This window comes from Chinchilla lanigera, unplaced genomic scaffold (assembly GCF_000276665.1).
Source record: "Chinchilla lanigera isolate Chin_1 unplaced genomic scaffold, ChiLan1.0 scaffold00053, whole genome shotgun sequence".
In the NCBI taxonomy this organism is placed as follows: domain Eukaryota; kingdom Metazoa; phylum Chordata; class Mammalia; order Rodentia; family Chinchillidae; genus Chinchilla; species Chinchilla lanigera.
The window spans coordinates 13,265,340-13,288,458 of NW_004955454.1; the positions used below are offsets into that span (position 1 = coordinate 13,265,340).

A 23,119-nucleotide genomic window follows, 5' to 3' on the forward strand; every position below is an offset into this window, starting at 1 on the left:
GGTGATCCAGCGCACTTTCCTTCTGCAGCCTCTGGCAGTCCCTGTGCTGCTTTCTGCTTCCGCGGGTTTGTCTGTCCTGGATATTTACATAGATGGAGTCTTGCAGTGCATGGCTGGTAATAACGGGCGTCTTCACTTAGTGTCTCTTCACTGGTCAGCCGTGTTGTACCATGTGCGGGCCACATTTTAGAACAAGGAAACCTAGATGATGATCCTGCCTGCCCCAGTTTGCAGGTGAGAGACCCAGGCCCCGAGACTCCTGAAGGTGGAAGAGACAGTAAAGACAGCCCGGTCCCTGCTCACCCCACCGGACGGGTTTCCTAGAGCCTCCCAGTGTGCAAACAGAGCTCCGCTTGGCACACCGACAGTGCTCGGATTGACGTCCCCCTTCCCCGGGGCTTTCCTTCTCAGCTTCTCAGGGCTGTTTTTGTCACTGCTTGAATGCTCTCAAAGGCATGTTTGGGCGACTTCCAGGCTTGTGAGCAGTCAGGGTATCGGATGTGGGAGCGTGCGTGAAGGGAGTCCCCTGCTGCCTACTGTCTATAGACGTAAAGGGACAGGACCAGTTTGTGTTTGATATTAAAACAACACAAATTAAGTATCCCTTATTGGAAATGCTTGGGACCAAGACTGCTTCGGATTTTTAACTTTTTCCAACTTTTGAAATGTGTGCCTGTACATAATGAGAGATCTTGGAGGGGGGACCCAAGTCTAAACAGGAAATTTGTTTATACCTCACGCACACAGCTGGAAGCAATTTTGTGCAATCTTTTTATTGCACCTGAATTATTTTACTGTCAGGTGCAGGTAAGACCAGGTGTAGGACTTCCCACTCACGGTATGTTAGTGCTCAAAATGTGTCAAAGTTTGGAGCGTTGCAGAGCGCGGATGTGGGGATGAGGGATGCTTGACCTGTGTAAACAAGGTGTTCCTGTATTATCCAGCTGACTGTTTACATTAAAGATCAATAAGTACTAAGTTAAAATAATAATAACAGCACTAGGATAGCACTTAGTTTCCAGTGACGTGGTTTCCATATACATTCTCTCATGTAAATACAGTACTTTAAGCAAACCCCAAGTGACTATTACACAAACGAGGCGACAGGGCCTTAGAAAGGTGAAGTAATCGGCCCAGACCTGACGGTTGCAGAGGGGCACATTTTTAAAAATATATAGATTTTTTTGTAAAGAGAAAAGAATAAAAACAAAATAACAAAAACAAAGACAAAAACAAACAACACAAGAAGTATGAAAACAATACAGAACTTCAAAACAAGATGATAAGAAATCAGCAATGGTTGTCGTATTACCTACTGTTATCTTCAGGGTGGTCGCTCAGATTCGCAGATATAGGTATCAAGATTGATCAGACAATTAAACATCAACTGTTCCTTTCAGTAAACCAGTAGAAGTTAGTAGTACAATTATCTTAGCTATCTACACACACACATTTCCCTTCCTTCTTTTCTTCTTGCAGAGGGGCGCTTCTAACTTGACACCCTCTGCTCTTCCCTGTAGAGCATAGGCCCCTCCCCTAGACTCCTTGATATTCTTCATCTGTCACTCATTGTTTTCCAGCAGTTGTTCTGCTAACAGCCGCTGTGAGAAGCCAGGCACACCCAAGGCTGTAGGACTCCTCCAAACGAGCCCCAAATTCCCACTCAGGCCCCTCTGGTCCCGGGCACATGAAGACGGATGCCTGTGTCCTGAGCCGACTTCCAGGGAGCCCCCCACCCCGCCACGGCTGCTCTGGGGTTCTGTCTGCCGCAGCGGTGCCCTGGCCCTCCACGGTCTCCTCCTGCCCCTTCCCCAGCCCCTCCCCAGGAACCCTCCTCCCCCATGATCTTGGTCATTGCAGACAGGTTTCCACTGAAATTCCTCTACTGACTTCTTTTGGTGTGTGTGTGTTGTGTTTTGACACATGGGGGGGTTCAAGGTGGTCTTGAACTCACTATGTAGCCCCTGGCCTCCAATTTGCAGCAGTCCTCCTGCCTCTGCCTCCCCGAATGCTAGGATCGCAGGTGTGCGCCACCGTGCCTGGCCCCTGCTGACATCTGAACTTAGAAGTCAGGAAGCTATCTCTACGCTGTTCCCACTTCTAAAGCATTTCTTCTCCAAAATCCCCACCTCCTAAAATACGGACCCATACTACAACATGGGCAGATCTTGAGGACACTCTGCTCAGTAAAATGGGGGGTAAAAAGGTCAAAAAGTAGGTGATGTCACTTCTGTGGCGTGGCTAGAATAATGAAATTGATGGAAAGTAGAGTGGTAGCTGCGGAGGGCGGAGAAAGCAGGGTTGCGGCTGAATGGGTCTAGCGTTCTGCACGATAAAGAGCCCTGAAGGTGGCCGGTTCAAATCTGCTCCACAGTTACGGGACACCGCGGACGCACTTCATGCCCCTGCAGGATATACTGGAACGTGGATAAAACGGTAAATTTCATATTAGGTAAATTTTACCACAGTTGAGCAAGCACCTTCGTTTGAATGCACGTCTTGGCCGGAGCCCGATGCTGTTCCTTGTAGTCATGAGGCCCTGTCCCCTCTGTGCCGTCTCCATACGCAGCAGCCGCGTCCTCTCCAGCACGGTTCCCGCCTCCTCGGACCCCAGCCCTGACCTGCGCAGCGCCTGGCCTCCCAGCCGCAGGCACCTGCGCCTCCGCCTCTCCGCAGCCCTCACTGGCGGCTCCTCCTCGGGAGTCAGCCGGTACCAACTGCCCCTTCCGGCGAACCGAATCCTCCGCGCCGCCGGGACCTGCCTTCCTCCCCTCACTCGCCGCAGTCCCTTAGCAGCCGGTCCCGGGGCCTGCAGCGCGTGCATCTGCCTTGTTCGTGCATCCTCAGAGCGCTCCTCTCTTCTTTGCCCCTTTCCAGGGCGTTCTGGGCCCTGCGGTCCCCTGTGAGCTTACAGCTCCTGCTCAGAAGCCCATCCCCAGGCCTGTGCGTGCGGCCTCCGCCCTGGCCTCACTGCCTCCAGGACCGTCCACGGCCATCACTTGCACCTTCAGAGCGCTTCTCAGATCCAAGTTCTCGTACCTGTTTGCTGAGCGGTTTTGTCTGCTGCTCCGGTGGAGACACCAGCCCTTCGCCGAGACTGTCTAGCGCACCCTCACGGCCCTAAGGTCCCAGCGGTGCTCAGGAAGGGCTTGTGGTCAGCGCTACAGGAAGTCCCTTGGACGACCAACAAGAGTCGTAGCTTTAACCTTTTTTCCCTGTATATAACCAGGCCGAGTCTAAACACATCCTCCTCCCGGCCAGCGAAGTCTTACACATGTTCAGTGTCCGAAAAGCTGCGAGACAGAGCGTCCGGAAGAATGTGTTAGCGGCAGGTCACGGCTGGCACTGCTCACAGTGTGCTGGTGACCGTGTCGCAAGACCTTGAAACATGGAAAAGTGCTTCGAAGGTGCTTCCTCCATCATGTTTGGTAGCTCCTTGACCCAGGTGTCAGAAACATTACAAGGACAAGCTGTGGAAGGGTAAAATTGCAAAGGGGAAAATATTTTTAAATCGGAAGAATCAAGTGCCTGGAGTCCTCGCCCCAGGCGCTCAGAGCCGGAAGCACCGCCCAGGCCTGGTCATTGCTCCCCGGCCTTGTCGGCCCGGTGAGGCTCCCGGAAGTGTGCGCCCCGGCACGCGGCAGCCGGCCTGGTCACTGTTAAGCCCCTGTTCCCGCCCTCGATGATGTCACCTTCCAGCCTTGCCTGTTCTCATTTGAGCTTCAAAAAAACAAACAGATACGTGCACAGATGGCTTCATAAAGAAATTGCTCGAAGGGAAGGTACAACTGGGATGAGGGAAAGGAGAAAAAGAAGGAAGGAAGGGAAAATAATACATATGTATATACAAGGATAGCTGGGATAGCTGTACTGCTGATGTCTGGTGGTTTATTGAAAGGAACAATTAATGCTTAAACTTTTTGTCCAATTTTGCATGCTTATATCTGGTAATCTGAACAATTCATTTGAAGACAACAGTACGCAGTATAACAACCATCCTTGACTTCCTGCCATCTTGTTTAGTGCAGCTAAATGGGTATATAATTCCCAGAAAAGCTGCCCCAGAACCTGCATTGAAATACTCCCAGATGTGCTACACATGATGGGTTACAGCTACTCAAACATTCTTCTTTAGTAGGATGGATAAATGATGGTGCACCCCTACAGTGGATTACTATTCAGCAATGAAAATGAAAGATGCACAGTGACCTCAGCATGGGGCTCATGGATATACACCCATTTCTGATGTTTTTATTATTTTTATTCTCTTTAATGGTTTGATCATTCTTGCGTCCTTACATGTGGTAATCTGAGCAGCGTCCATGAAGATAACAATACGTAATATAACAACCACTGTGAACGCCTATCATTTTGTCTTGAAGCCCTGTATCACTTTCGTTGTTTTTGTTTTGCTTTCTGTCTATGTTGTTGTTCTTTTGTTAAGTTTTTATTCTCTTTAAAATAAAAAATAAAGTAAAATTTTTACGAACTAAACACATCTATGTAAACAGCGCTCACACCAAGGAGCCTGCAGCCTCCTCACCAAGCAAGCGCTGTTCTGATTCCTAATAACAGAGAAGCATTTTTGCCGGGCTCTGTGTTTTTTTTAGAGTTGTACAGTATGTACTTTTTGGCTTTTCTTCTTTAAGCCCTGAGGCTGAACCACTGGTGTCACACATGCTGAGCATGCTCTCTTACACCTGAGCTACAACCCTGGCTCTCTCCGCCTTTTGTATCTTCTTCTTTTTTTTTTTTTTTTCTTTTTTTTTGGTCTTTTTGAGACAGGGTCTCACTATGGAGTTCAGGCTGGCCTTGAGTTCACTCTGTAGCCGAGGCTGGTCTCAATTTCCCAATGATTCTCCTGCCTCAGCCTCCCGAGTGCTGGGATTACAGGTGTGCACCACCACGCCCGGCCATATCTTCTTTCATTGCTTGGGAGAGTCAGCCACATGTCAAGGTCATTGTGCATCTTTCATTTTCATTGCTGAATAGTAATCCATTGTAGGGGTACACCATCATTTATCCATTCTACTAAAGAAGAATGTTTGAGTAGCCATTATGTGTAGCACACCTGGGAGTATTTTAATGCAGGTTTCTGGTGGAGCTTTTCTGGGAATTATATACCCAAAACTGGAATGTTCCAGACAGTTATGCTAATTTACACTCCTGTCAGCAGCAGTGTAAAACTTATCCTGGTTGCACCATATCCTTGCCATCATTTGGCATTTCTGGTATGTGTGTCCAGGGGAGGGTGTGCACGGGGACATTTCACAGCGTATTCATATCTGCAGTATTTGCACTCCACCATTATACTGCTGACCATGCCGACCTCTAGGAAAATGAAGAAAAAGATAAGCTTTTAAAATATAAAAATAATAGGCTGAGGATGGTAGTACATACCTGTAATCCTAGCTACTCAGTTGAGGCAGGAGGGTTATAAGTTTGAAGCTAGCCTGAGCAACCTAGGGAAAACTCATGTCAGGTTAAAAAATAAAATCAAAAGGCCTGAAGATGTAGCTCAGTAGTAGCATATGCACAAGGCCTGGGTCTAATCCAAGTGATTTTTACATTTTGTCCCAGGGATGAAATGGATTAGTTCATATGTTGAGAGTTAAATTTATTTCCTCTAAATCAAAATGGGCAGGTTAATTTATTAGGCAAACATAATCTTGTACATGGGGGGCGTGTATGTTTATATACATATGTATTATGTGCACATATAAATATGTATTTTGGTTGACATTTATATTTCACAAACTTACTATATGCTGGGCACCGTTCTACTATCATGAAAGAAAGCATAGCATCAATATTTTCAGGAAGGTTTCTTTTTAAACTATTCTGAAGCCAGGTGTGGTGGTGCATGCCTATAATCCCAGCACTCGGGAGGCGGAGGTATAAGGAACACTATAAGTTCGAGGGCAGCCTGAGCTACATAATATGTTCAAGGCCAAGGCCAACCTGAACTGCATAAAGAGACTCTGTCTAAAAAAAAAAAAAAAAAAAAAAAAAAAAAAAAACTATTCTGAACATAGCGAACAAATACTGAGACATCTAACAATTGTTACGGGACGTGAAATATCGGTTTGGAGAAATGTGTCAGACTTGGCTAATCCTGAATGTTAAAATTAGTTGTAATCTTACGGAGGCTACATCTGCACCCCAGCTGACCGCCTTCTACAAAAAGCAAACTGTGTCCCTGACTGGATTCTGCCCCCAGTCTTTGCCAGTCTCCAGCCCTGGTGACCCAAGTCAGACCGCCCAGCAATCCCGACGCGTCCTCTCCTAGTTCAGAGACTAAGTAAAGCAGCCTCGGGTAGCTGGTCCGCAGCCCCCTGGCCTCACCTTCTCACCCACCCACAAGGAAAGGTGCTTCCTGCACAGCCCACATTCCCCCTAGAGCCACCTTCCTCCCCACCAAGGTGCTGCCTCGGAAAGACGGTTAAGATGGAGAACGTAAGTAACGTTCGTGTGTCTCTCACCAGAAGTTTACCGTTCTCTCAATAGTCAAAGCCAGAATTGAGGTAGAACGACTGACCTGGAGCCGTCTGTCAAAATCCACACCAAAGACGTCAAACCCAGGAAAGCCCTTCCAGGTACTGTAGGCTTCATTTGGTTTCGCTATGAGTTAATAGTGGGAGAAGCTGAGGACAACGTCAGGTTTCTAGAACACCTGGACAGACGGTGACTAATGCCGCCTGCCACCCTAAAAACGCAGAGGCATAGGCAGGTTTACCCGGGGAGAGTACAAGCGCAGTGTGAGGCATTAATTTTTCCCTGTTGCAAGTATTTTGCTGTTTTTTTCTGCAGTTTGCAAGGATTGCCCTGAAATCTCATGAGGGAGTCTTCCTGGCTGAGGAGCACTAGAAATCTGACAGATGTTCTCACGCAGACTGCAAATGACTGCCTGACACAATCTGTAGCAAGTGAAGAGCCCTAACACAGCTTTACAAACATTTTAGTAAGTGCTTAATACTTTCCGAGATGCCCCAACTTCAGCCTGTGTAAGAAATTCCTGTTGTTTCTGGGATAGAGAAAGCATGTAATAAAGGTTTCCATCGGTGCTTATAAAGTGCCTTTTGATTGTGATTGGTTGCCATTAAAAAAAGTACAAGTTAAAACCATGCATAATTTCCTGATTATGGACTGATTTCTGCAGACCATACACTTACTGTGTCTGGATATTTCCCACAAGGCAACTGTAAAAGTTGAGTTATTCTATACATTCATTTACTAACAGCAGAAAAGAAGCAAATACTCAACTACTATACTCTTAAAACCTTCAGTGGCCTGAAACCTCCAGTGGCTTACAAATTCGGCAACAGCTACATAAACAAAGGTGTAAAGATTTCCACTGTAAGCCAGGGCCGCACAAATAACAACAGGTTAGGTGCTTTTTCTGAAAGATGAAGATCTGCATAAGCCTCCATCTGGAGGTAATTATGATTCAAAACAACCTTTTGTTACTGGTAAGCTTGTATTGACTACTCCTAGAGAAACAGTGAACCAACTTTTTCTTTAAACAGAACCCAAATATCTTAGATGGTAAAGTCAAAAGACAGCAGATTTTTAGCCGGGCGTGGTGGCACACTCCTGTAATCCCAGCACTTGGGAGGCTGAGGAAAGAGAATCGTTGTGAGTTCGAGGCCAGCCTCGGCTACAAAGTGAGCTCAAGGCCAGCCTAAACTGCATAGTGAGACCCTGTCTCAAAAAGACAAAAAAAAAAAAAAAAAGGAGTTCTTGAAAATCCTTACTTGTGCACAAAGGCAGAATCCAGAGCTGCCCCTAAATGCCGTTAACGACTAAACACTTCTCGGCTTTCTATATCGTGTAGCGGAAGGCATAGCTTTGGTTTGATTTTTGGTCTATTTGTGCAGGAGTCTGTGTGCTTGCGGGTCTTCACTAATATTTCATGGGTGGGAGTGGGAATGGATGCTTTTTCTGGTGATGGTTATCCCCCAGGATAACCTGCCAGCATAATCTCAACCTCAAAATCAGCTCATTTCAGCATCATACGAAAAATTGAAACATTGCTGTTGACCTGGAGTCAGCTGATTTCCCAGCAGCTAATAATACCAGCGGGCAGCCTTGGGCAGGCAGAGGGCCTGTTGTTACTTAATTAGCCTCAGGCGATCCTGTGTCCCGCTGGGAGAATGTGGCTCACCTGTTGCTCCTCCAGAGTAGGCAGCTAAACCCGGGGAGAGCGTAGATGCACTCTCCCGGCCCGGTTTCCCTGGGTCTGTTGTTCAACCTCACTGTGTGGATTCTTGAACCAGAGAGAAGGAGCAGCCCACACAAGACTTCCTGCCGCTAATTGGCCTCAAAGCCACGCGTCTTTGGTAACCAGCCATTCCGGGCAGGCTCCGGAAACCTCAGGGTCTTACATCAAACTTGTATCTCCCCGACCCACTTTGGCCCACTGCCCCCAGCCAATTGGTTTTTCCTTCCTTCTCTTCTTCCTGTTCATTTGTTTCCTCCGGTCCTGGCACAAGTGCAAGGTACGGGCTGAGAAAGACCTGGACAGTGGGTTCCTCCTCCTCCACCCGTGGCTGAGCACGCGATTGGACCTTAGTACAAGAGGCCACTGTGTATGTGCCAGCAAATGTGGTATCAGGAAAAGCATCCCGTCCTCGGTTGATGGGCATCTAGGCTGTTTCCAAGATTTAGCTATGACAAACTGCTGTAAATATGGGCGCACATATATTGCTGTAGTATGATGTTTTCAGTTCTTCTGGAAAAATACCCAGAAGGGAATAGCTGGGTTGAATGGAACCTCTAATCCTAGTTTTGTGAGGAATCTCCAGACTGATTTCCGCAGTGGTTTTACCAGTCTACACTCCCACCAACAGTGAGAAGGGTTCCTTTTTCCCCACAGCCTCTCCCACATTTGTTATTGGTGGATTTCTTGATGACAGCCATTCTTTCTGGGGTGAGATGGAATCTCAGTGTTGTTTTAATTTGCAGTTCTCAAATGACCAATGACATTGAACATTCTTTCACATATTTATTCACCATTAGTATTTCTTCACCTGAGAAGTGTGTATTCATTCAAATGCCCATTGTTGGAGTGGGTCTTTGAATTTTGCAGGCCTGATTTCTAAAAAATTCCTTATATGTTGTAGATAGAAGTCCTTCGAAGGAAAGTTGGCTAAAATCTTCTCCTAATTTAGGTTTTCTTTTTACTCTATTGGTGATTTCTTTAGATGTGCAAAAACTTTTTAATAAGATGAGATGCCAGTTGCTGATTCTTTGAAGTATTTCCCGTGCAGTTTGGTTTTTGTCCAGGAACTCTCTGTCTACCCCTATGTCTTCAAGATTTCTACCTACTTTTTCTTCTAGTACATTTAGTGTTTCTGTTTTAATATTTAGCTCTTTGATCTATTTTGACTTTAGTGCATGGATAAAAAAAGATATGAGTTTGTTTTGTTTTGTTTGTAGTACTGGGGATTGAACTCAGGGCCTTGTGCATGCTAGGCAAGCACTCTACCACTGAGCTACACTCCCAGCCTTAGATGTGGTATTTTTATACAATGGAGTATTACTCAGCTATAAAGAAAGATAAACTTGAGGCTTCTATAGGTGAATGGATACAACTAGAGACCACACTTATAAGTAAAATAAATCAGATCCACATGTGTAAACACTGTATTGTCTCCCTAGTGCAAGAACCTGAAAGAGTAAATAAGATCCAAAAGGTACAATAGATATTGTGAAAGGGAAAGAAACTGCCCAAAAGGAAACAACACCTGGGATGAGGGAAAGGAGAAAAGAAAGAAGGGGAAAAAAAAAAAAAAAAAAATATATATATATATATACACACACACACACACACACACACACACATGATAGCTAAAATAATTGTCCTACTAATTTCTATTGGTTTATTTAAAGGAACAGTTAATGCTTAATTGTCTGATCAATCTTGATACCTGGGGTTGGGGATTTAGCTCAGCCACACAGTGCTTGCCTGGCAAGCGCGAGGTCATGAGTTTGATTCCCAGTACTGGAAAAAAAAAAAAAAAAGATATCTTGATACCTATATCTAGTAATCTGAGCAACTACTTTGAAGATAAAAATATGCAATAAAAAAAACCACTGTTAATTTCCTATCATCTTGTTTTGAAATTGTGTATCATTTTTATGTTTTTTTATTCTCCTTAAAATAAAAAAGAAAAAGCATCCAGGAAGAATAATATCAGAAAAAGCTTTCTCAAGGGGCAGGGGAAGTCTAGAAAGTAGGAAGATCAGATTGAGGGTAAAAAAATTAGGAGCAAATTGGAACATGCAATGCTACATATTCAGAAATGTCACCGCAAAGAACAAGGAAATACAGTGGTGCCTCGGCTCGCAAACTTAATTCTTTCTGCGATTCTGGTTGCAAACTGAATTGAACAAGAACAGAATCGAGTCCCACGTAAGGTCCACAGTGGCCCTAACCTCTGAGGTTCATGTGGTTCTCCGCGGATCTCTCCCAGTGCTCCGCGGACCTCTCCCACTTCCCGGCGGCACGTTCAGCGGCTCAGTTCGTCGGTGGATGAATCCACAGGGGAGCGCAGTGCCCCAGGATCCAATCACCTTCCACATACATGAGGATTTGGGGGACATTTTGAATATAAAGCATGACGCTAAAGTGCTACATGCAGTTAGCCCTCCATATACAAGGATATACAGATTTGACATTCACGTAGCCAACGGACTGTAGACCAAAAAATATTTAGAAAGAAAGCATTGCAACTGTATTGAACATGTACAGACTTTTTCTTGTCATTCTTCCCTAAATAGCTAGAGCCCTTTGTATCTGCAATGTCTGAGATTGGGCAAACGAAGGTGACCTGTGAGTGGTTGAATCTGATGGAGAGAAATGTCTTCTGAGTATGGGTCGATGTATTTCAGTGAATTCCCAGTTATGGCGTCCAGCAGAAAGGGTTAAAATGCACCATGTCCTGAGACACAGTGGGTTCTTCAATCATTCTTCACATATTGCTTGGACACTTCTACATAAAACAAAATTGAGCAAGCATTGTAAGGAAAATGGAGAACCATATTTCCAGTATGTATCAGTCAGCTTTCCCATTGCTCTAAGAAAATGCCTGATGTATATAATTTAAAGGAAAAAAAGGTTTATTGGCTCAGTTTCAGAGGCTTGAGTCCCGTGATGCCTGGCTCTGAGGCAGGCAGTCCGACAAAGGGTGTTGTAAGGCAAAGCTGCTCATTTCCTGGCATCCAGGAAGCAGAACACAGGACTAGAGAACCAATGAGAAATATGCCCTCCAAGGCACAACCCAAGACCCACCTTTGCTCCTTCCTAACAAGACAGTCAGCTCTGGATATGCAGGTTTAGTCAGCATGTGAGTGTGCCACCCTGCGATCCAGTCACCTCCCCAGTGTCTTTTATCCAATCCAGGTGACTCTAAGATTAACTTGCACACAGTGGAAATCCAGATGCACTGGTAGCAGGAAGAGCAGAAAGTTGGTATGGGAAGAAACTTCCCTTCAGTGTATAGGCCAAAAAAATTTTTATCATAACTATATCAGGGCTGGGGATATAGCTCAGCAGCACAAGCACCTGCCTGGCAAACATGAGGTCATGGATTTGATTCCCAGTACCAAAAAAAAAAAAAAAAAGACTATATCAAAGAAGATTACATATGTATAATTAATCTTGACATTTTCCATATATATATAATATATATACACATATATACATATCAGATCAACATAGGAAAAGATGTTCAACATCATTAGTCAAAAGCAAAATGCAGACTAAACCCAGGAGCCACCATGTCAAACATACTAGAATGGTTAGAAAATAGTGCACCTGACAGCACCAACTGCTGACAAGGATACGGAGCACCTGGAATTCTCATTCCTTGCATATGGGAATGGAAAAAAGATACAGTCACTCTGAAAGACAGCTCAGCATTTTTTAACTAATAAATTTGCACTTGCTACATGAACCAGTGAGTATTTACGCAAGAAAAATAACAGCATACAGCCACACAAATGTCTCTGCACAAATGTCTGTAGAAAACATGTTCATAATCATAATAAAGAGGAAATAACTGAAATGTCCACCCTAAGAGGTACCTGGATAAATAGTTATAACCATAGAATTGAGTACTACTCTCAACAAAAGGAATGAAGTACTGATATGTACAGTACCACAGAGGAATTTCAGAAATGTTATGGTGAGTGAAAGAAGCCAGACTCAAAAGGCTAGATTCTTTGTGATTTCAGCAACATAATGTTCCAGAAAAATCAAAATTATCAAATTACAGTAAATTCAGAAATGCTAAAATCATCCAGTCTACATTTTCCAATCACAATGTAAAATTAAAAACCATTAGTTAAGAAATTTAAAATAAACTTCTAAAAACCAATAGATAAAAAACGAAATCCTAGCTGAAATTAGATCTAAGATATGGAGCTGAGCCATCACATCTGAGCTATGTGGAAATAAAAATAGTGCTATAGGTCAAAACACACTGGGTAAGAACAAAGCAGTACTTTGATAAGAATGTATAGTCCCAAATGATTTTATTATAAAACAGTGATGGGGCTGGGGATTTAGCTCAGTGGCACAGCGCCTGCCTGGCAAGCGTAAGGTCGTGAGTTCGATTCCTGGTACCAGAAAAAAACAAAAAAAACAAAAACAAAAATATAAAACAGTGATGACTGAAAATAATTGGACTAAGGGTTTAGTGCAAAGTAATTTTACAGAAAGTAGATAAGATAAGCAAGGAGCAATGGAAATAAAATCAACAAAATTTACAAAACCTAGAATTGATCCATAAACCCTAAAGCCAGTTCTTTGAAAACTGTAGACTATTAGCTGATCTTCAGCAGGTCTGATTAAGAGGGTAGAAGATCTCCCCCCACTAAGAATGATTTGTGATGTTAAACCAGTGATGGGATTTTTTTTTAGTCAAAAGCAAACACTATGTAAGTTTAATGGGAGTATATTTGAAAAATCTTAGATACTTTTCTGAGAAAATATAAATTTAAAACTTTGGGTTATGTGGAAGTAGAAATTCCTAAATCAAACAAAAATATATACAAGAAACTGAAAAGATATTAAGAGATTTGTCCTTAAGAGAGGGATCAGGCCCAGATTTCATGGGTTCTATTACACCTTTAAAGAACAGGTGATTCAGATACGACAGTGTATCAAGATAGATGGAAATCTTTCCAGCTTGAACAGAGCAGAATAAGATTTAAAGTGGACAAGGATGACCCGAAAGAAAATTCATGAAGGGAGACCCTATTCCTGACAAAGAGATGGGGTCGTTCCTCTGAGGGCACACAGCTAATCACCAGCGAGATTTAGACTAATTTCTCCAAATCCTCACTAACAGTGGACATAATTAATCTTGACATTTTCCCCCCAGTCTGATAGGTGAAAAGTGCTACCTGCTTTTAATTGGCATTTATTCTCCTTGCATGATTTCCTGTTGTGTAAATTTTATTCCTTGTTCCTGAGTCACATTTAATTTTGACTTCACGTCATCAATATTTAGGAAGTCCGTTAGCTCCTACAGTTCCTTTCTCTTCTCAGGTTCATTTTACTGGCTTTCAGTGGCTGTTGGTACATGTATTCTGATACTCCATTAAAGATGAGCATGGCTTCTAAATTTGCTTCTGCTAAAACTGAATACGAATATTCTTTTCATAGGTGACGTGCTGAGTGTGATTTCTTTCTTTAATATTTCTCGTATGAGCTGGTAAGCTACTTTGCTATTGTGACATCCCCAGCCCGCCTTCCTTCCTCCTTTCCCTCTCCCTCCCTTCCTTCAACTTTCTCCTTTCCCCATCTCTCTTTGTTTTTCTCCCTCTCTTTCTTTCTTTCTTTCTTTCTTTCTTTCTTTCTTTCTTTCTTTCTTTCTTTCTTTCTTTCTTTCTTTCTCCCCTCAACCTGTCTAGACTTTAGTCTACTAGCTCCTGGCGCCATTTCCCTCCACCACTGCCTCCCACTCTCCCGGACACCCCCACCACTTCAAGCCAGCTCCCTCCTCCTCCTCCTGTCTCCTCCACCTTCTCCCCTCTTATATTTTCTTTTGAGACTAGGTCTTCCTAAGTCACTAAGTTGCTCAGGCTGGGCTTGAACTTGTGATCCTCCTGCCTCAGCCTCTGAGTTCTGAGTTCTGTTCCAACATATTGCAATTAGTATTCCTATTTATACTTAAATTTGCCCATTCTTGGCCAGGAGCAGCCTTATTTGTATTATCTCTTTATGGCTTAGATATTTAGTGATTTTATATAATCAAATTTGCCAATCTGGCCAAGGTGAATATATTTACTGTCACTATTATTATTTGCATCTAAACATCAGAATTATAAGATACTATCCAGTGATTAAAATGAGTTAAATAGAGCAACATGGACCATCAAAGGAAATGATGAAATCATTTTTAAAGTAAAAAATATAATCCTGTATGTAATCAAATAATGTTCAGGTACACATATTAAAACTGTTTTAGAGGTTGGGGATTTAGCTCAGCGGCACAGCGCCTGCCTGGTAAGCGCGAGGTCATGAGTTCGATTCCCAGTACTGGAAAAAAAAAAAACTGTTTTAAACAGAAGTTACTTATATGTTTTTAAATTCCTAGAGATGGTTCTGGAAAGATTAAATTAAAAGCCTAGTGTTGGTTATTTCTGTGGCAGAAGAAGCATCAGAAAACGGGGAGCTGGAGTCCTCTCTGCCTCTCGGGTCTGGGCGGAAGCTCCCATTGCTTAGACCTGTCTGTTTAGATATGTGGGAGGACAGATAAATTCTTCGGTATTACGTGAACCTTCTGCTCATGTACATGTGCTATCTTCATCTTCTAAATCTGCTTCTAACGTAATGTCGTGAACTCTTTATCAGCGCAGTGTCAGCTTATGTGCACCATCTTCCTAAGGCTGAGAGGGAAGAGAGTTGTCAGCAGAAGCATCAAAGCGCCTTCTCAGAGCCCCTCATCCTCCGTTTTCCAGTGCTGTAGGTAGAATCATGTTCTCCCGCCACCCCAGAAAAACCATACGGTAGTCTTCCTTTATCCCAGTTTTGCTTTTCTCAGCTTCAGTTACCCCTGGTCAGTCACAATGCAAAAATATTTCAATGGAAATTTCCAGAAACAAACAATTCATACACCACTCTGAGCAGAGTGATGAATTTTCCAGCATGTCTGTCCATCTGACCCAAGACACAAGCCATCCGTGTGTGCCTGGTGGCCACGCTGCGTTCCCCAGCCTTCCTCGTGAGTGACTTGGGAGTGGCTGTCTCTGGCATGAGGTCGCCTGTCCCAGGAGGGAGTGAGAGAGAGGAATCGTGTTCAGTTAACTTCATTGCGGTGCGCTGTTACAATTGCCCTTTTATTAGTTATTGTTACTATATTGTTATTACTGTTGTTACTCTTACTAAGTGTGTATATATGGCTCAGTACTGTCCGTGGTCTCAGCCATCCACTGGGCGCGTGGAATGCAGCTCCTGCTGCAGATCGAAGTCCTACCCGGTGCCTGCATCTGTCATCTTCTTTGGAAACAGAGTCCTATAGTGTAATCAGCTGCAGTGGGTAAGATGAGGTTGTGCCGGGTAAAGGTGGGTCCTAACCCCAACAACTTCGTCCTGGCGAGGAGGGAGAGTGTTGGAGACACACACACACACGGAGGGAAGAGGCCATATGGGAAAATGGGCTTCTGGTGCCACAAGCACTGGATGCCCGCGCCTGCTGGCAGCCCCAGAAGCTCAAAGAGTGAGGAAGAATACATCCTGGACCGTTCCGAGGGAGCGTGACACTGCCGGCACGTAGCCCTCGGACGTCCAGAGCTTTGGAGACATGTTTCTGTGGGACAAAGTCTCCTGGTCTTCGGTAATGTGTTACAGCAGCAGGAGGAGACGAATCCAGGTGTTAAAGTTCACCTTATGTGGGAATTGAGGCCACCTTTCTGCTTTCTAAGGAAAGCTAAAAGGACACAGCTACTTTCCGCACTGACTAGGCCCTGGCCCTGTGCCTTCCATGCGGCACCTGTGTCTTAATTCTTTGACCACAGCTAATTTTACGTTATGAGCCTTAACACTGTGGACCCACCTTACACTCCTCTGCTCTGCCCCTTTTCACCATGACCCGTTTCCCTGTGTTTGGTCTGACCTCCTACTGGCTTCTGTAAATGTCCCTGCCCCTAGAATATAATCCGTGATATTTGCTGTTGCCTCACACCTTTTTTTCCCTTCAATTCCAGGGCCTGAACCCATGACTTTGACACGGAGCTACATCACCAGCCTTTTTTTTTTAATTCTTGAGGCACGGTCTTCCTAAGTTGCCCAGAAGCTCAGAATGGCAACCCTCCTGCCTCTGCCTCACAGCGTGCTGGGATTACAGATGTGCACCCCCACACCTGGCTTCTCACATGCTTTTGCATGCTAGATATTCTCACATTTCTTTCGATACCTCAGTAACTAAACAAGCTGCACTCCGCTGAGTGAACACAGCAATGAATGTATTCTCCCGACACCGCTTCAAAATACTGGGTCTCCCCTCCTCTCCCCGTGATGCGTCTCCAGCAAATCTCACTGCTTGGCAGTCAGGTGGAAGGAAATACACGCAAGTTCAGACCAACCACAGTGCAGCTGTAACACCTCTGAACATACTGATATTTCTCTGTGGTCTTACTTGATAGTTTCGCCTTTTCCAGAATGTTGTCTAAATGACATTATATCGTATATAGCCTTTGTAGTCTGGCTTCATTCATTTAACTTAATGCTTTGGAGATTCACCCAGGCCGTTGTGTGTATCAATATTTCACTCCTTTGTATGCCCAGTAGTACTCAGCAGCTATGCTGCAACTATATAGAGATTTAAAATATTTGTAGTTCTACACTTCTCCTTGGGGTATACCTTTTTCCTTGGAATATATTTCTTCAGTTTTCTTTGCAAGGGTCTAGAAGAAATAAGTTCTCTGAGTCTTCGTATTTCTGAGATAACCTTTTCTATCTTAGACATTCTCTCTGATTGCTAGCAGTGACACTTCAGGCTGACAGCTCCTCTTGCGTAAGGAGGGCACGGTCTCTTTCTTCTGGCCGTCTTGCTGCAAAGCAGTCTGGTTGTTGGTCTACTGTAGGAATCTCTTTGCTCCAGTAGCTTCTTCATTTATCCTTTAATGGTTGATGTTCTGAAGTTTTACCATATCATTTTCATTTACCCTTTTTTGTCCGGCTTGATGTAGAGGGACACTTTCTAGCCAGCTGTCTCAGTTATTTCAGGCTACTGTAACAAACCATCCTGGCCTGGGTGGCTTAAACGATGCGTTTGTTGCTCACACTTCTAGAGGCCAGGACAGCTAGGTGATTGCAGATTGGGTGATTCCTGGCTCCCAGACCTCTGTCTTCCACTGTACCCTTACGTGGCCGAAAAAGAGGGCCGAGCTCTTTCAAAAGAGCACTCGTCACTTCCAGAGGCTCCGCCTCCGAATACCATCACGTTAGGGACCAGTGTGCAGCATATGGCACTGTTGTAATGACTGCTTTATACAGTCCTGCCTTTCAGGGACTCTAATAAAAATAAGAGTAGAAATGCAGAGTTTCCTTTTTTAAAAAAAAGTTAACCTTCTCATTTACTGTATCACACCCCCCCGCCGGATTTTAGTTCTCTTCCATTGCCGTTTTCTTACTGCTTTTTCCTGTGGACCTCCTCTCTGTTATTGTAAATATATTGCCTTTCTGACATTATTAGTCCAACAGGATAAGTGTATAGATACTATTTTATGTAACTGCTTTTAATTACATAATTACATGGGTTCCTCCAGACTCTGCCTGTGTCTTTTCCCCTTGCCCCTTGCTTTTAAAACCAAGAAAAGAAGGGAGAACATGTAACCATACTGTCTTTTATCTTTTGTCTTTACCTAGATAATTGCATGTATTATAACTGGTGCTGTGTGTGCGTGTGTGTGGTGTGTGTGTGTGTGTGTGTGTGTGAGGTGTACTGTCTGTTGTCGCTTCCTTATAGAACTTCCTTCAGTGTTTCTTGGAAGAGATTTGCTTGGAATAAATTCAGTTTTGGTTACCTGGAAATATCTTTATTTTGTCTTCGTTTTTAAAGTGGCCTTGCCGAATACAGCGCTCTTGAGAAACAGCTGTAGTCCGTCTAGTATTTTGCCCACTGCTTCCCGACCTCTTGTTTGCAACAAGAGATCAGCTGTTAATCTTGGGATTTACTTGTTCCGATGAATCGTCTTTTTTTTGCTTCTTTAAGATTTTTCTCCTGATCTTTGCCTCTCAACATTCTGACCATGGTGTGTGTGGACATGGGTCTCTCTGCGTTTATACTACTTAAAGCTGACTGTACCGCTGGTCAGGTAGAGTAGTAATTTTCATCAAATTTGGGAAGTTTATAGCCATTGTTTCTTCAAATATTTGTTCTACCCCAGGATTGAAAATAATGAATGTAACAAGCTCAGATCACTATCCTCAGAATCCTTCCAGTCCTGCTTGCAAATTGATGTAGAGAGACACTTTCTATCCAGCTGTCTCAGTTATTTCAGGCTGCTGTAACAAAACTGTCACAGCCTGGGTGGCTTAAACAGTGCTTAAACATTGCTTGCAAATTGAACGCTGGCTGGTCGCTTGGGACCTGGTGGAGTGCTCTCAGTAAATAGCTGGGTGAGAATTGCGGCTCTGTGTACCTGGAGTGTTGTACAGTCAGTACGATGTATGCTGAGCACCTGCTTCCCTCCCGGAGGTCTGGGATTTTGGTGTGTGCCGGCAGGAATGGTAGGTGACCAGCTGTCTGGCAAAACCTTGGGTGCTGCGTGGCTCTGCAGGCGTGGGTGCTGTGGGCAGAGACAGCACCCACACGGCTGACTTTTTGTTGCTAGGGAACATGTGCTCGGCGTGATTCCTCATGAGAGGGGAAGCCTGGGAGACCCCACCCCTGGACCCTCCGGACCCTGCCTGTGTCTTTTCCCGTTGCCCGTTCTGTTGTCTGAGACCTGATTCGCTGTTTTGCTTGTTGCTGCGTCGTGGAACTGCTGGTCCCTTCCTTGCTTGCCCCTGGAATCCTCAGTACTTCTGACAGTACTCTTACCTGTGAAACGTTCCATTCAGGACGCAGTTATCCCTCAGGCGGAGCTGCATGGGTCTTTGTCTTGCGGGTCTGAAAGAACCTCACCACCTCAGCCCCGTATAGCTAGCTTCGTGCAGCTGCACCCCTCCTCTGGAGCAGCTCGGGGGTCAGGGCGATGGCAGCCCTAGGTCTTTCTTAGCTGGCCCCTTCTGCCCTAGAGTCCTGCCCTACCAGCCAGGTTCAGATCCTGTCCGGCATGTGGGCAGTAGGAGCAACAGAGGAGCCCCATTCCTCTTGGCCGCGTCACTCAGAATAGAGCTTCTGCACCCTTGTGCCGGCGAGGGGTGTGACCCTCCCAGGGTAAAGTTAGCACCCTCCATAAGCTGAAAGAAGACAGTAAGCTTCGCTTACACCCGCCTGGGGGAAAGCTTTTAGCCACAGCGCTGAGTGTAGGGGAAGGGGAGCAGACCTTGGCTGAACTGCCGTACGTAGACGTTCTGTTTATGGCATGTAAATTTGCCTGTACTGTATCTAAGTCAATTTTCAAGGCCTTCAAATAATTGCTTTTGGCTGTGTGGTGCTGCACGCCTATAATCCCAGCACTTGGGGAAGTAAAAGCAGGATGATTGCAAAGTTCAAGTCCAACCTAGGCCATTTAGCCAGTTACCAAGACTTTGTCTCAAAATAAAAAGTTAAAAGGACCACAGGTGGGTGGACAGAGCTCAGTTCAGAGGCCCTGGATTCAGTCTCCAGTAACACCCCACACACACACACACAAACACACACACACACACACATCAGCAGGCACTCCTAAAAAGATTTTTAATTTTGTAGGCACATTCTACTAAATTCAGGCAAAAATAATTCCTTTGTGAAGATAAGTAGTAGGTGTATGTACAGGTAGGTAAACTAAACAACTCCTTATAAACTCCAGATGGATTTCAGTAGCACAATAAGTGAACAGCTATCTCGTAGGGCTTAGAAGAGTTCAATTACTAAACAGTGGTGACTGGCTCTACTGCGGGACCTGACGGAGTGCTGTCTCTCAGGAAGGTCTCTGCTCCCAGGCGTGGATCCTTGGGCTTCTTGCCTCGGAAATGCAGCAGCAGGCATCCTGGGAAGGTGAAGAGCTTCCCCAAGGATAACCCCTTCCAGCTGGTCCACCTCACAGCCTTTCTGAGCTACAAGGTTGGCATGCATTTCATTGTGCCGGACCCAGGGTGAAGAGAAGAAAGTTATGCAGACCATGACCGCGACGGAGCCGCCGCCCGTGGTGGTTGCAGGACTGTGGGATGTGTGAAAATCCTCAAGGCCTGCAGACCTTCACGACCGTCTTTGCTGAGGACATCCGCAATGAATGCAGAAGGCTGCTCTGTAAGAACTGACATAATTCTAAGCAGGCCTTCGCCAAATGCTCCAAGCAATGGCAGAATGACCGTGAGCAGGAAGCAGCTGGGGAAATGCAGAAGCATGAGGAAGTACTGCAAGTCCCCCGCATTGTCACCTACACCCAGGAGCTCCTGCTCCCTCCCCAGCAGCAGAAGGCCGCCTCCTGGAGATCCAGGAGAACAGAGGCCCAGAGCTGAGAAGCTGGACTGGGCCCGGGAGAGGGCCCAGTGTGCAACAGATCCCCCGAGCCAGGTGTTGGGAAGGATGAAATGACTGATGTCGTCGGGATGACCAACTGTCAAAGGCTACAGAGGGTTTACCAGTTGCTGGCACACCAAGAAGCTGGCCCACAAGACCCACCAAGGCTCTCAAGATTGCCTCTATTAGAGCACGGAACCCTCCCTGCGTGGCCTCCGTGGCCTGTGCCAGGCAGAAATGCTGCCATCACCACACGGAGATCAGCAAGATCGACAGGCGTGGCCCAGGCTTCCTTATCGAGGATGGAGACTGAGTAAGCAGAAGGCCTTCACCGATTATGGCCTGTCTGGGCAGCTTGCTCCACTGGGGTGTCCCAGCTCTCTGGGTGACTTTGTCCACTCGGGGGAGGCTGCTTTGTCCGGCTGAAAGGCTGTGTGGGGGGAACAGAGGAGGGGGTGCCTGCCCTCCGCAAGTCTTTGCTACTGCAGACCAAAGGGCACGCTCTGGAGAAGTTGGACCTCCAAGCTGGCCACTGCCGCTTCCAGGTCAAGGAGGAGAAGAACGCGTCCATGGCACCAGCTAGGAAGGCCGTACTGCCGAGGAAGAACCACCTAATTTCAGGAATGCGCTCTGCAGCTCGTGGGATCTCAATAAAAGTTATTTTTCACTGGGAAGAAATAAAATAAAACGGTGACTCGACATCAAGAAATGCATTAGTGCAATTCACTTCACAAACTGTTCCAGGAAGGAAATTCACATTCTTGGTAGATTTTTAAAAACCTAATAGAATTCAACACTTTTTAAACTTTAGTGAGAAAATTTTCAAACATACATAAGTGTAGAGAAGACAGCAAGACAAACCCCGTGTGCTGATCTCACAGTTCAACAGGAACCAGCGTCTGCCTCTCCTTCCCGGTGGCGGGCGGATCCATCTCAGGGCCCCGCGCACAGCAGGCGAGCACCCTCCACCGCGCCTTCCCTTCTCTCTAGCGTTCATGTGCTGCTGACACTTCGGCGCCTCTCAGGCGCTCATATTCTTCCGCGGCTCAGCAGGACCTGGCATAAACGACACTCCCACCGCTGAACGTTCCAGCCTATAGTAAGCGAACGGAAGCTACGCCTGCTGATTTAGAATGTGGGGGCCAGAGAGGTCCCATGCTGTTAATAAATTTTCATGGGAATGGTAGTTTCTGTACGCTTCTATAAAAAGCTTTCAATGTTTTAAGATGTCAAAATTACCAAACCATGTTTAAGAATTCTGAGAATCTGTACGAGACATGCTAATGATTTCAGTGTAAAATTCAACAGATCATGAGACCAAATCACAACCCCGCAAAGGTGGACTGAGACAAAGCACTGGGAGAGAGGGAGCCGTGGGGATTGCAGATTAGAAAAATGGTTAACAGCTAATTAAAGAGAAATACCGGTGAAAGTAATTGTCACACGTTGTTCCGTGTGGAGGACCCAGCTGCGTACAGTGCAGCCGTCCGTGCGGCCGCGCTTCCACGGGGAAGTCCGCCTGCTCCGGGAGCCCCACCCGCGCAGGCCGGCTGGACGCCGTGCGTGGCTCCTGGGTGCTGTGACCGTTGCGTCCCTGTCACGGAGGGTCAGTTAGGCCCGCTCATGGGTCTCTGTTGTTGTCCTGAAACTTAGGTGCCGGGCTGATTAAAAGAAACTCAGATGCCATTCGTCACTAATCAGTCCGTGAGTTTACAAAACACTAATCAAAACGCCGGTATGACCACTTTTGGAACTTGAGCTGATTCCAGAATTCAGAAGTGGGGGAGACGATAGCAAACAGGCAAAAGTAATGCCCTACCTCTGAAAAAACAAAACCCGAAAACTTTGAAGGAAACAAAGACCTACCCAATACTACAAATATATAATAAAATCAAAATATTCCGGGTGAGCGCTGCACATGTGTAGTGACGGGTCCCCAGGAGGCCTGAGGTAGGAGGACAGGTTGAGCCAGCTGGGGAAGCGTAGCAAGGCCTCCTCCTGAAAATAAAGGAGCCAGTGGCACCCCCAGAGGCTGAGGCAGGAGAGCACCGGTTACAGCTAAGTCTGGGCAGTTTAGGGACTTAGATGCTGTCTCAAAAAAATTGTAACAAGGGCTGGGATGTACTTATTGTGAAGGCCCTGGGTAGTGTAAAATAGGTACTGCATTCCTGGTACTGCAAAATAGTAATAATAGTGGGAGATTAGAATAGCTAAGATCCGGTCGCATACAGGATTAGGTCACAGTCAGGAGAATATACACATCTAAGTTTAGAGTAGAATAATGCCTCTGGAATTTAATTCCAAACTCCATTCAGCTTACAGTGAGCTCTGCCAGGAACTCAGCTTCCTTTTCTGAAACGGTCCCTGTACACCTCACCCCTTCACACTGCTTTGTCCTCAGCAAAAAGCACTCGTGTGGGAGGCCGTAGATCTTGTGTGTCCCACGCCTGACCACCATGCGGCGGGCAGCAGCGACTGTCCCTGAGGCGGATCTGGGC

General features: G+C 45.6%; 1 protein-coding gene and 1 pseudogene across 1 annotated transcript in view; both read left to right on the forward strand.

The window, feature by feature from the left end:
* Positions 1-2,311: 2,311 nt before the first annotated feature.
* LOC102005667 lies at positions 2,312-21,372 on the forward strand (annotated as a pseudogene).
* Rgs20 (regulator of G-protein signaling 20) overlaps positions 6,070-23,119 on the forward strand; it is a 34,322-nt gene continuing 17,272 nt past the window's right edge. The window contains exons 1-2 of the mRNA XM_005396066.2: positions 6,070-6,596; positions 6,811-6,961. The gene's annotated coding sequence lies outside the window, so the exon portion shown is untranslated. The remainder of the gene's footprint in view (positions 6,597-6,810; positions 6,962-23,119) is intronic.